The 11,720-nt window shown below is 31.7% G+C and overlaps 1 protein-coding gene across 2 annotated transcripts in view; it reads right to left on the reverse strand.

Moving 5' to 3' along the window:
- Positions 1-10,929, reverse strand: part of LOC128866053 (patched domain-containing protein 3) — a 120,488-nt gene extending 109,559 nt beyond the window's left edge. For both annotated transcript variants that reach the window (XM_054106532.1, XM_054106531.1), the window contains exon 1: positions 10,273-10,929. The gene's annotated coding sequence lies outside the window, so the exon portion shown is untranslated. The remainder of the gene's footprint in view (positions 1-10,272) is intronic.
- Positions 10,930-11,720: the final 791 nt, after the last annotated feature.

Below are 11,720 nucleotides of genomic sequence, written 5' to 3' on the forward strand. Positions count from 1 at the left end.
TTTTATTAAGCATTGGAGCTTTTTTAACCATTATCCATTTATATTTTTCAAAAAAAAAAAACGAAAAAAATTGTTTTTTCCACGAACACAAAATTTCATTCGGATTTCACATTAAATTCTCAAATTTCGTAAGAAATTATTCACTGTTCCAAAATCCACTCCAAAAAAATTCACAAACAATTTTTACATGTTGCACTTACGTTTTTTCCTTATGGCATCCAAATCAGAAAGAAATATTGACACATTGTAACTCACACTGTCAATTTGACAGTTCAGTTCCGCCCCAAGCGTTAAAAAAGTAAGCGACATTATGGCTGGCTCAAAAGAACGCTGTAGCCGTTGCCACTGCTCCGAATTTCAACCAAACTTTACGAAACCCATTTTCAATACTTACTTAACAATGTGCATAAGTTTGGTTTAATTCAGTGCAAAGACATGGCGGGTCCACGTTTTGGCATATATTTCGAGACCCTAGTCGTCAATAGGTATGAAAATTACCCCGTATTAAAGCACTTATCAATAGCTTTCATTTGATACCCATATTGTACATACACAACCAAAGGTTACCCGGGTCCACGTTTTGACCTATATCTCGAGACCCCAGTCACGTAGCGGCATGAAAAATACTCTGTACTAAAGCATTCACCAACAGCTTCAATTTGATATCCATATTGTACAAACACATTCTAGGGTCCACGTTTTGGTCTCTATCTCGAGACCCTAGTCACGGAGCGGATGGAAATACTCTGAACTAAAGCATTCACCAACAGCTTCCATTTGATACCCATATTGTACATACACATCCGAAGGTTACCCGGGTCCACGTTTTGACCTATATCTCGAGACCCTATCTTCCAATAGGTATCCAAACTATACGGAAACCATCTTCAATACCTCCTTAACAATGTGTGTAAGTTTGGTTTAATTCGGTGCAGACACGGCCGGTTAGCGAACACACACAAAAAGTTGACTTTATTTTATATATAAGATTTTTTTCAGTTTGTGTCCGAAAAATCCAAATATCTTACGGAACCCTATTTTTTTCCAAAATAAAATGTAATCCATGTTACTTTTGGATAATGTAGTTTTCGAATGGTGAAAGAATTTTTAAAATCGGTCCAGTAGTTTTTGAGCCTATTCGTTACAAACAAACAAACAAACAAACAAAGTTTTCCTCTTTATAATATTAGTATAGATAAAAAAAGTGTAAGTGTGAAGATGCTAAAAATCCCATTAATTTTTTACAATTTTTTTGCGCATATAATGTGGAGCAGTTTCTTTCTTTACTCAGATTTGTAAGATTTTTGTTATAGAATGAGCTAAAAGTTTACAAAAAATGAATGGGAAAAGTGCAGCATGAAAAATATACTGCAAATATTGTAAAGAGAGTTTTTTAATCTCCTTGTTTCAGTCCTCTTGTGAGCAAAGCGTCTTTGGTAAAGTGGTGAAGTGACTTAATTATGTGCGCACAAGTGCAGGTGTCCCGACTTCTGCGAATGCCTTATACCAAGAGCTGTGCCAAATCCAAGTGCATCGTCACTCATAGAGCAGCGCTCGATTGGAAATAATCCAATTGGATGAATCGGTGGCAAAATATGTTGACAAGGCCAGAAATCTTTTAATTTATTTAATTTTTTTTATTTGTCTAAGAATGTATCCACTTACACAATATCTTAAGCTAATGTACAATAGTTTTGTATTTACTAAGAAAAACAAAACGATTTAAGATGGTTGTCTAAGATGTCATACGGTCATGTAAAATCATCACCAGAAGAATTGAAAAACAAATTTAAATCTGCACATGCGCTGGAAATCGGAACATTCTGCCCGTAATTGATTCTCGAGAAGCCAATTTTCAAGGTTTCCACTGCCTAAGTTTCTTATTAATTATTATTATTAATTATTAATTTGAATTTTACTCAAAATGGAACGAGAATGAATAGTCAATCTTGGCATCATCTTTATGAAAACACTAACTTCGAAAAACCGCATTATTAGTGCAGTAGAAAAATAGGTATGGAATGCTTCGTGTACTCAGATCAGCACAATACTTACACCTTGGAACATAAGACTACTTTTAACCAAAAGCGTAGGCAATTCATCCTTTGACTCTTTTGCAAATTTTGTTACATTAGTAAAAGGAAAGGTAAATGCATTGCAGGCAGCATTGCTATATACATTTTTTGATAAAAATATATTCAATATTACTTTTAACAACCTGTTAAGGGTCAAAACTATTTGGCATTACAGAAAATTATGTACAGTAAAGAGGCCTACTAATAGCGGTCGCCCCTCGGCAGGCAATGGCAAACCTCCGAGTGTATTTCTGCCATGAAAAAACTCCTCATAAAAATATCTGCCGTTCGGAGCCGGCTTGAAACTGTAGGTCCCTCCATTTGTGGAACAACATCAAGACGCATACCACAAATAAGAGGAGGAGCTCGGCCAAACACCTAACAGAAGTGTACGCGCCAATTATTTATTTTTTTTTTAAAGAGGCCTAATAACTTTATAGTAGGCTTTAAAACTTTTAAACTTGAAGGTATGCACTAAATGTCAGTTCTTCGTTAATTCTATTCGTATTTGGAGATTTTTTCTTCTTGCACAGTAAATTATAAAAAATTAACACATTTAAAAAAAAAATGTTTTCTTTGTATTTTTAAGAAATACATAAATAAATTCTGTGCAATTTTAATCATACACACACAGATATTTTTGTGTAATTGTATATTAACAGATATTCCTAAAAATAGAAACTTATCGTCAAATATTTTTAAAATATGATTGATGTAAAACAAGAAAAATGAGACGCTTCCTACTCCATCCAAAGTTGCTTGCATTGCTATAAATACAAAAGCAAGTCCCTCCAATCGTGACAAATGGAATAAGAAAAATTATGCTCTTCAAAAATGCATCAGAGGACGCTGAGTTTTAGGAGTAAACCCAATGTCTGCTTCCACACATTCAACGAAATCTTAAGCGCAATTAGTCATACCAGCGCATGAGCAAACTAAACTACGACTACAGGTAAGACTTTTCTCACTGCTCTGCCAGGTAATAAGCGTCAAAAAGGTACATATGAAAAGAGACATGAAAGAATGCGCAAGAATCCATTCAAATGTTAAGTCATACATTTTCATGGATGCTGCATCTCTCAGCTGACTCCGAGCCAACGAACAGAGGAGAATTTCCCAACGTCATCAAGCAATCGACAGGTAACTAAACCCGTAAAGTAAACAGTACCACTCAAAAAAATCTTCGACGAACGAGCAAGAATAACAACAATAACGCCTAACGCATCAGTAAAGCAATAACAAACAGTTGCGCTACAAACTCCAATAAGGGCAGAAGATGTGTTTCCCATTCAAAATCACCTTAAGCTGTGACGAATGTACCCGCAAAAGTATGTAAATTTGTTGGTGTAGGAAATTCATGGCACACTAGTCCAGGGCAAGGGCCCGTGTGTGTACGTAGGCGTACAGCAAGCAGGTGGGTAGCAGAAACACACAACACAAGCGATGCTCATCACACAGCAGGGCTTGTATGTAGCCTTGCATGCAAAGCGAAGCGATTTACACATTTTCCAAATGTATTTCGTAGAGTTAGTTGCGCAGAGCGCACTTTACAATGGTGATGAGTTTTCCTTGGCTCGAATTTCTTCTAGGAATTTCAAATGCGTACAAGTTTTCTTCTTCTTTGGGTACATAATTGGTTTTTTTTGTTTTGTTTTTTCTTTCATGACAGGCTTGATTTTATTCGTTTTTACATTAGATTATATCTAAATTTATTGGCGTTTTTGATTTTGTATTTTTAAATGTATAAGACTAATGGAAGTTGAAAACAAAAAAAAATCAATAATTTTATGCTGCATTAACCCTTATGTGACACCACTCGTGATGATCAGGAATTTATGTGGCACTTTTCCACCATATTTGGTTTCCATATTTTATTGTTGTTGTTGATTAAATGTAAATTTTTCAAAAAATCTAAATTCCCCATTTTGCTTAGAAAAATAGTGTAGACCTCCTGATTTTTATCAGGCTCTCGTAATATCTTATTTTGATATCTTTTCAGCATATATTGATATGAAGTCACGTGGTGAGCTGGAAAAATGTCTAAAGACTTGAGTTCTGGCACAGCCAGTCGCAGTACGATGCAAATCATGCCGCAAATTTTAAGTGCCTTTTTTCGGAACTACACGTTTCAAGTCTGCCGGACTCATAACTAGTACAAATATTGACAGATTTAATTGAAATTTTTATTGATTTATTTATAAAAAATGTTCGAAATCTTTTTTTTTATTTAAAAAAAAATTTCGGAAATAAAGGGTGTTTTTTTTAGAGGTTAGGTTTTCAAGATGAAATAAAGCGTATATAATTTAATGTTATGGCGAAGAATTTAGCTTTATTATAAAGATAAGGGTTTGCCATTATGTTTTAAAAATGATTTCGGGCATTATGTTTTAAAAATGATTTCGAATAAATTCCAGCCGAGAGGCCCAATTTTCGACCACTTTTTGCATCAATTGGGGCCGTATGTCAGCAATAACGCGCCGAATATTCTCTGCCAAGACGTCAATCGTCTCGGGCTTATCTGCGTAGACAAGCGACTTCACATAGCCCCACAAGAAATAGTCCAGCGGTGTTATATCGCACGATCTTGGAGGCCACGCCACAGGTCCACGGCGCGGGATAATGCACTCACCAAAAGTTTCCTTCAATAAATCGATTGTTGCGTTGGCTGTATGGCATGTAGCGCCGTCTTGTTGGAACCAAACGTCGTCCACATCAACATCGCCCAATTCAGGCACGAAAAAGTCATTAATCATGGCTCTATAGCGCTCTCCATTGACTGTAACATTATGGCCGGCTTCATTTTTAAAGAAATATGGACCAATGATTCCCTCTGCCCATAGAGCACACCAAACAGTGACTTTTTGAGGATGTAACGGCGTCTCAGCAATGGCTTGTGGATTATGTTCACTCCAAATGCGACAATTTTGCTTATTGACATACCCATTCAACCAAAAGTGAGCTTCATCGCTGAACAAAATTTTCTTCGATGCGTCGCGCGAATCGAACCATTATTTTCGTAATAAATTTGCACGATTTGCAAACGTTGTTCAGGTGTAAGTCTATTCATTATGAAATGGCAAAACAAACTGAGCATAAATCAAGTGACAGCTGTCAAAAAGACCATCTACGAAAAAAGTAGTGCCAACTTGAAAACCTAACCTCTAAAAAAACACCCTTCATTTTTGTTTTTTTAATTATAAAAAATTTTCGGAAATATTTTTTTTTTTAATTTTCAGAAATTTTTTGTTTTAATTTGCTTTTGTTTTAATTGCAGCATTTTTGGAAAAAGAGGTTCATTAAAAAATCTGTAAATATTGACAGATTTAATTGAAATTTTTATTGATTTATTTATAAAAAATTTTCGGAAATATGTCTTTATTTATAAAAAATTTCCGGAAATTTTTTTATTTATACATTTTTTTTAATTTGGTTTTTTTTTTAACGCAGCATTTTTGGAATAAGTGATTTATCAAAAAACTTTCTTTAGTTATTCCCATTTATGCATAACGAAACAAAATTTGCTTTACCTTGAATTTAAGATTTCAGCTACAATTGGTCTAACCGAGAACCTTTCAAAAAAGGCTTCATTGCAGAAAAACTGCCTTTTTTTCTTCGAAAACAGAAAAACATACAGTTTATGATTTATGCAATAGCGAATCTTTCTCAGAACTTCAATTTATTTATTTGTACCGCTAAAAAAAATATCTTAATCTTGCTAATTTTTTCCGCCGCTGCAGTGGCCTAACACCTCGTTTTTATTTTTGTTGGGGTTGAATCACTGGGACCTGCAGTTTGCAGATTTCTCTTCAAGCGTTTAGAGAATATTAGAGCAGAAGTCCTTCGCATTCATCCTGAGATCTGATTGAAGCATGCAAAATCTGATTAAGTACGCAAGTCACACTGAATTTTGAGAAGCCAGCTGGTGAATTTTCTCCATTTAAAGCCTACTCCACATTTTTTTTTATAGGGAAGGAAACACACAACCCCTTCAACAGGAAAAATGGTCAAAAATCAACGCGACTATTCAACCACTTGAAGCTTGCACTTTATTAATCCAAAATTCAATGATCTATAAAAATGCATACTTGAAATTTTTCTAAAAAATTCTAAGTAAAATGTTTGAAAGTTTAATGAATATTCACCACATTTTTACAGATTTTATACAAAGTTCGAAACTTTGCTTTAAGTGGGTATTGTTCTGGTGTGAACTTTATTAAAAAAAAATAATTGAAATTACAAAATAAATCAATAAAAAGTCAAAACCTATCAATATGGGGTGCGCACTTTATTTTGCCGCTGACGGCATATGTTTGAAGGAGCGTAAGTCTCTTTGTAGAAAATAAATAAAATAAAAGCATTTCAGCTCAGCTTAGCTAAAATAGGATACTCGTTTCTTAGCTCAGTTTTTTGTAATATTTTCGATTTCTATTTTGCCGCAATCAATTACTGTATTTTTATTGCTTAGTTTATGTCACCAAATTTTTTTTTAGTAAGCGATAGTGATGATGTTCGAATTAGCAAGCTTTTGCCTAAGCTTATTTGTGTTTCAAATTTTTTTTGAATAAAAGAAAATATTTCCTCTACAAGAAGTTCCTATTTTACTCAAAATAAAACCTATTTTATTTAAAATAACACAATTTTCAGTTAAACATTTAAGCTTCTTCAATTTTATAGTGTCTTTAGCCGAGGCAACACGTGGGCTTTGCAGACAAAGACAAATTTTTTTGAGAATAAGCAATCTTGTTTTCTAATACACCAGAATAGTAAATTTCATTAAGCTCAAGGCAGAATTCATTGCAGTATAATAGAAACTTATTACATATTTTTATGATTTACAACGCCCATATTTTCATAAATTTTGGCACAAGTGATTGCGAAGAATTTATTGACAACTAATCGTTGTTAAATTTTATTTTTTCATATTTTGTATTTTACTTTTTGTTCATTTTTAATTTTTAGTCAGTTGATTTTTTCTTTTTTTTCTTTTGTATTTTGTATTTTACTTTTTGTTATTTTTTAATTTGAAATTAGTTGTTTTTTAAATATTATACTTTTGAGGCATTTTATTTTCTTGTAACAACTGCCTTTTTTAATAAATTTTGTTTTACCAAAGAACTTTTTTGTAAGTGTGTAGTACCAACTATTTTAATTCTATTTTTCAATTCGTTTAATTTCTATTTTTATTTTATTTTATTTTCATTTTTTTATTATTAATTCGGTGTTTGGGAGTGTCTGCTTTTTCAAAAATTTTTCTTTTATTTTCTAGTATAAATTGTTTTTAAAACTTTATTTTTTTATTTGGTTTTGGTTTTTTCAACAATTAATTTTGAACATAATTTATGTCTTACACAAAATATTGTTTTTAGTACTAATTTCTATCTGAGTTTTTCAAAAATATTTGAATTTTATAGTATAGGGAGGGCCATGTAAAATTTGCTTTTTGACTCGGCTATAAAAAAAAAACTAATCAATATTTTTTCAAACTTTTTTTATTTTGAAGATTGAACATTGTCATTTATGAATGAAAAATAATATCGTTCAAATGACTGCCACGACTGGCTTTACGGTAGACCATTCGATCAACCCAATATTTAAGCACATTTTCGATTGTTTGGGTTCCAATTTCATGAATGGCAACTTCGATGTCGTGTTTTAAAGCATCAATGATCTTTGGATGGTTCGCATAGCATTTGTGCTTAACGGCTCCCCACAAAAAATAGTCCAACGGGCTTAAATCATAGCTCCGAGGAGGCCAATTGATGTCGGAATTTCGGCTGATTATTCGGTTTTCAAAAGCGGTAGCCAAAAGTTCGAGTGTAAATTTGGCAGTGTGACAAGTTGCACCGTCCTGTTGAAACCAAATGTCGTCCATGTCATCCTCTTCAAATTTTGGAAGCAACTCGTTGAGCATGTCACGGTAACGCTCGCCTAACCGCGGCTCCTCGCTCATTTTCGAAAAAAAATGGCCCGATGACGCCGCCAGATCAAAAACCGCACCAAACAGTGACTCGTTGTGGATGCATTTGCTTCTCTACAATAAGGTGTGGATTTTCTGAGCCCCAAATCCGACAATTTTGCTTATTGACGTAGCTACCGATGTGAAAATGAGCTTCATCAGAAAAGAAGAAGAAGACTCACCTCTTTGGAAATAGGTTTTCAATATTTCCCAACTTTGTTCAAGCGTATAGCGTCCCATTTCGTAAATATCAAACCTTTAAGTAAATTATGAACACATTTGACATGTCATTTGTGTTACCATTCTCAAAAAAATAGGTGGTTAAAAAAGCAAACGCTATATGGCCCACCGTGTATAATGTTTTTTAGTTGCAAATTACAAATACTTTTAAATTAAATTTGTTTAGTACCAAATGTTTCTCTAAGATATTGTTTTTTTATGGTATACCTTTTTTTAATTGAATTTTTTTATAAAAAAAACTTTTTTTATTTTAAATTTTAAATTACATTTTTTAGTACCAAATACTTTGTGAGTGTTTCAAAAATATTTTTGGTTTATGTTATAATTTTTTTTTACTGAATTGTTATTGTTTTTTAATTGAAATTTTTTAACTATTTGTTTTTAGTACAAATTGTTTTTTTTGAATAAACGTTTTTATTTTTATTACAAATTGTTATTAAATCAAACTTTTTTTATGAAAATCTATTTTCCTTCATTTTAATTAATTTATTTTAAATATTTATTAGTACCAATTATTTCTTAACTTCCAAAAAATGTTTTGAATTTTTAGTACCAATCGTTTTTTTTTTTATAAGAACTATTTTTATTTTTATTACTTTTTTTACTATAAATTTTTTGCCAGATACTGTTTGTATTTTTAGTATTAATTTTTTTTCAATAATTTTTTTAAAATTTTTTTATTTTTAGCAGCAATTCCTTTTAAATGATTTTTTTTAATTATATTCTTGTACCAATTATTTCTTTAGTTTAAGAAGTTTTTTAAAAATTTTTAGAATCAATTGTTTTTAAAATAATATTTTTTTAATATTTTTACTGTACTGTTATTTTAATACCAATAGTAACAATTATGTTTTAAGCTATATTTTTTTGATAAAGAATTTAAAAAATTTTTTTTTTATTTAAAAAAAAATGTTTTTAGTACCGGTTATTTTTAAGTTACATTTTTTTACAGCCGTTTTTATTTTTAGTATAAATAGATTTAAAATATGATTTTTTAAAGTACATAGTTGGTTTCTTTTTAGCGCAGTTATTTTTTTTCCAAGAAACTATTTTTATAGTAGGAACTGTTTCAGTACTATATTTTTGTTTTTTAGTACCAATTGTTGTTTAATTGATTTCTTTAATAAAAATTATTTTTATTTTTATCATCAGTTGTTTTTAAATTATGTTTTGCTACAAAAAACTATTTGCAATTTTAGTAGGTATAAATTGTTTTTATATTAATTTTTTTTTGAAATTTGAATTTTTACTTACAATTAATTTAAAATTTTTTTTTGAAAAATTGATTCAGTACCAATTCTTTCTTAACTGTAATGTTTTAAGACAGATTTTTTATTTGTCTAGAAACATATTTTTTTTTACCAGTGTTTCAAGAGTGTTTGTTTTTTTATTTTTTAGCATCCACTGCTTTTTAAATCGCATTTTTGTTTACAAACATTATTTTATTTTTAGTTTTTTGCTATTGTTTTTGTTTTTTTGTAATTGTTTTTATGTTTAAATTATATCTCTTTAAGTAGTTTTTATTTTTTAGTACCACTTATTTTAGAGTAGATTCCACCACTAGTTATTTTTAAATTATATTTTTTATTCTTAGAAACAATTTTTTGTATTATATTTTTTATATAAAATAATTTTAGTTTTAGAAATCATAAGTGCTAAATTATAGTTATTTAAAATGCTGTTATATTTTGGTCCCGCTTCTTTTAAAATTATGTTTTTTTAGAATGTTTTTAATATTTCAGTATAATTTTTTTTGCTTTCAAAAAGAATTTTTATTTTTATAAAAACTTATTTTTCATATAATATTTTTTATATTTTTCATAAAAACTACTTTTGTCTTTAGTTCCAACTATTTTGAACGCGTATTTTTGAAAGCATTATTTATTTTCTAAGACCTCTTTATTTTTAGTACAAAAAAGTACGTTTTTAAATTTCCCTCAAAAAAATTGAGTTGCAATTGCGCTTAATGAAACATTTTTCATATTTTTCTTTTACACTTACCTTTAAAAATTTAGATGTATTTAACTATTTTTTTTTCCAAAAAAACAAAATATGTTTTCAGTTTTTTACTGCTTTAAAATCCGCTATTAAATAAACGAGTACAGAACTTCGTAAACTCACAATGACTTATTCAGTATTTTATCCGTTATTGCAAAATTTTTGTTTTGATGCAGAAAAATCGAATTTGGTTTCGAAAAAATCCCACGTCTGCCACTGACACTAACGAACAGTGCAGCTATTGGTTTGCGTCAGGTTAACAGTTTTAAGAACATTGTTTCACGCAGAGTTATGCTAAAATCACTTAATTAAATATCGTTTTTGTTTTTTTTTTATTTTTTCGTTTTACTTTCGAATTGGTAAAAAATGTTACGCAAAATATTCGCAATAGCTCCAAAAATTTCTTTGCTACGCTTGCGCCACTTCTATTGAATCGCTGTTTGGTTTGATTTGGCTGGTTAACTTGCACGCCAGATCGTTCGGTTATAGCCGCCCGTTTAACCCGTTCGTCGCACCCGTTCACTTCAGCTGACAATTGTTTTGCCTCGAAAATTTCGTTCGCCGTTCACCGACTTAACCGACTGATCGTCGAAGCGTACAAAATTGCACTGAATTTGGAGTTGGCGATGCGGCCGAGAAAATACAAATCAACGAACCAGCGAACCATCAATTGGTGCACACATATGGCGAAGCATAGAGCGCTGAAGCCGGGCCAACAACCAAGCGGCACAACCAAGAAGACCAACTCGACGCGACCAGCTAAGCGACAAAAAGAGAAGCAGCAAACAAACACAGCAGCATTCTCTGCCATAAAATACACAGACGATCGCATTGCAATGCAGCAACCGAAGAATCAAGCGCTGGCTCAAAATCGAGGTATCCAGCAGCAGCTGGGTAACTAATAGCGATCGTGAAAGCAGCACGCCGCTGCTGGCGCTAACCGCGTACATACATACGCCGTCGGCATCACAGTCGCCGTTAGCGTCGCGGTTAGCGAAATTGGCAAATTTGCCATTGAGTAAAATTTATTTAATTTTGCAAAAATTGCTGGGTTTCGCCGACGCTGAGTTGAGCGTTTTCTAGGCGTTTCTTTGCTGCCATTGGATGGGTCGGCTTAATTGAATTTGAGTGGCGGTGGAATCGTTTTTTGTTTCTTTTTATGCTCGTTGCGTTGTTTTGCATTCCCCAGCCAAGTGATGACGTTTTGTCAGACAATTTGAATTTACAGAAGCGCGACAGGTTTTATGCAAATTTACAACAAATAGCGACTAAATTTAGAGTGACATATTTTGCGCAAAGATTTATTTTGCTTTTTTCAAATAAAAAAAAAACAAAAAAAAAACATAATATAGAATTGAGAATCAGAGAATGAGCGCTAAAAACCATTCTATACGTAGTTCAAATTTATGTCTATGAAAAATTTAGCACAGCAAAGACTTAAAATCACAAAA

This window comes from Anastrepha ludens, chromosome 6, assembly GCF_028408465.1.
Source record: "Anastrepha ludens isolate Willacy chromosome 6, idAnaLude1.1, whole genome shotgun sequence".
Lineage (NCBI taxonomy): Eukaryota > Metazoa > Arthropoda > Insecta > Diptera > Tephritidae > Anastrepha > Anastrepha ludens.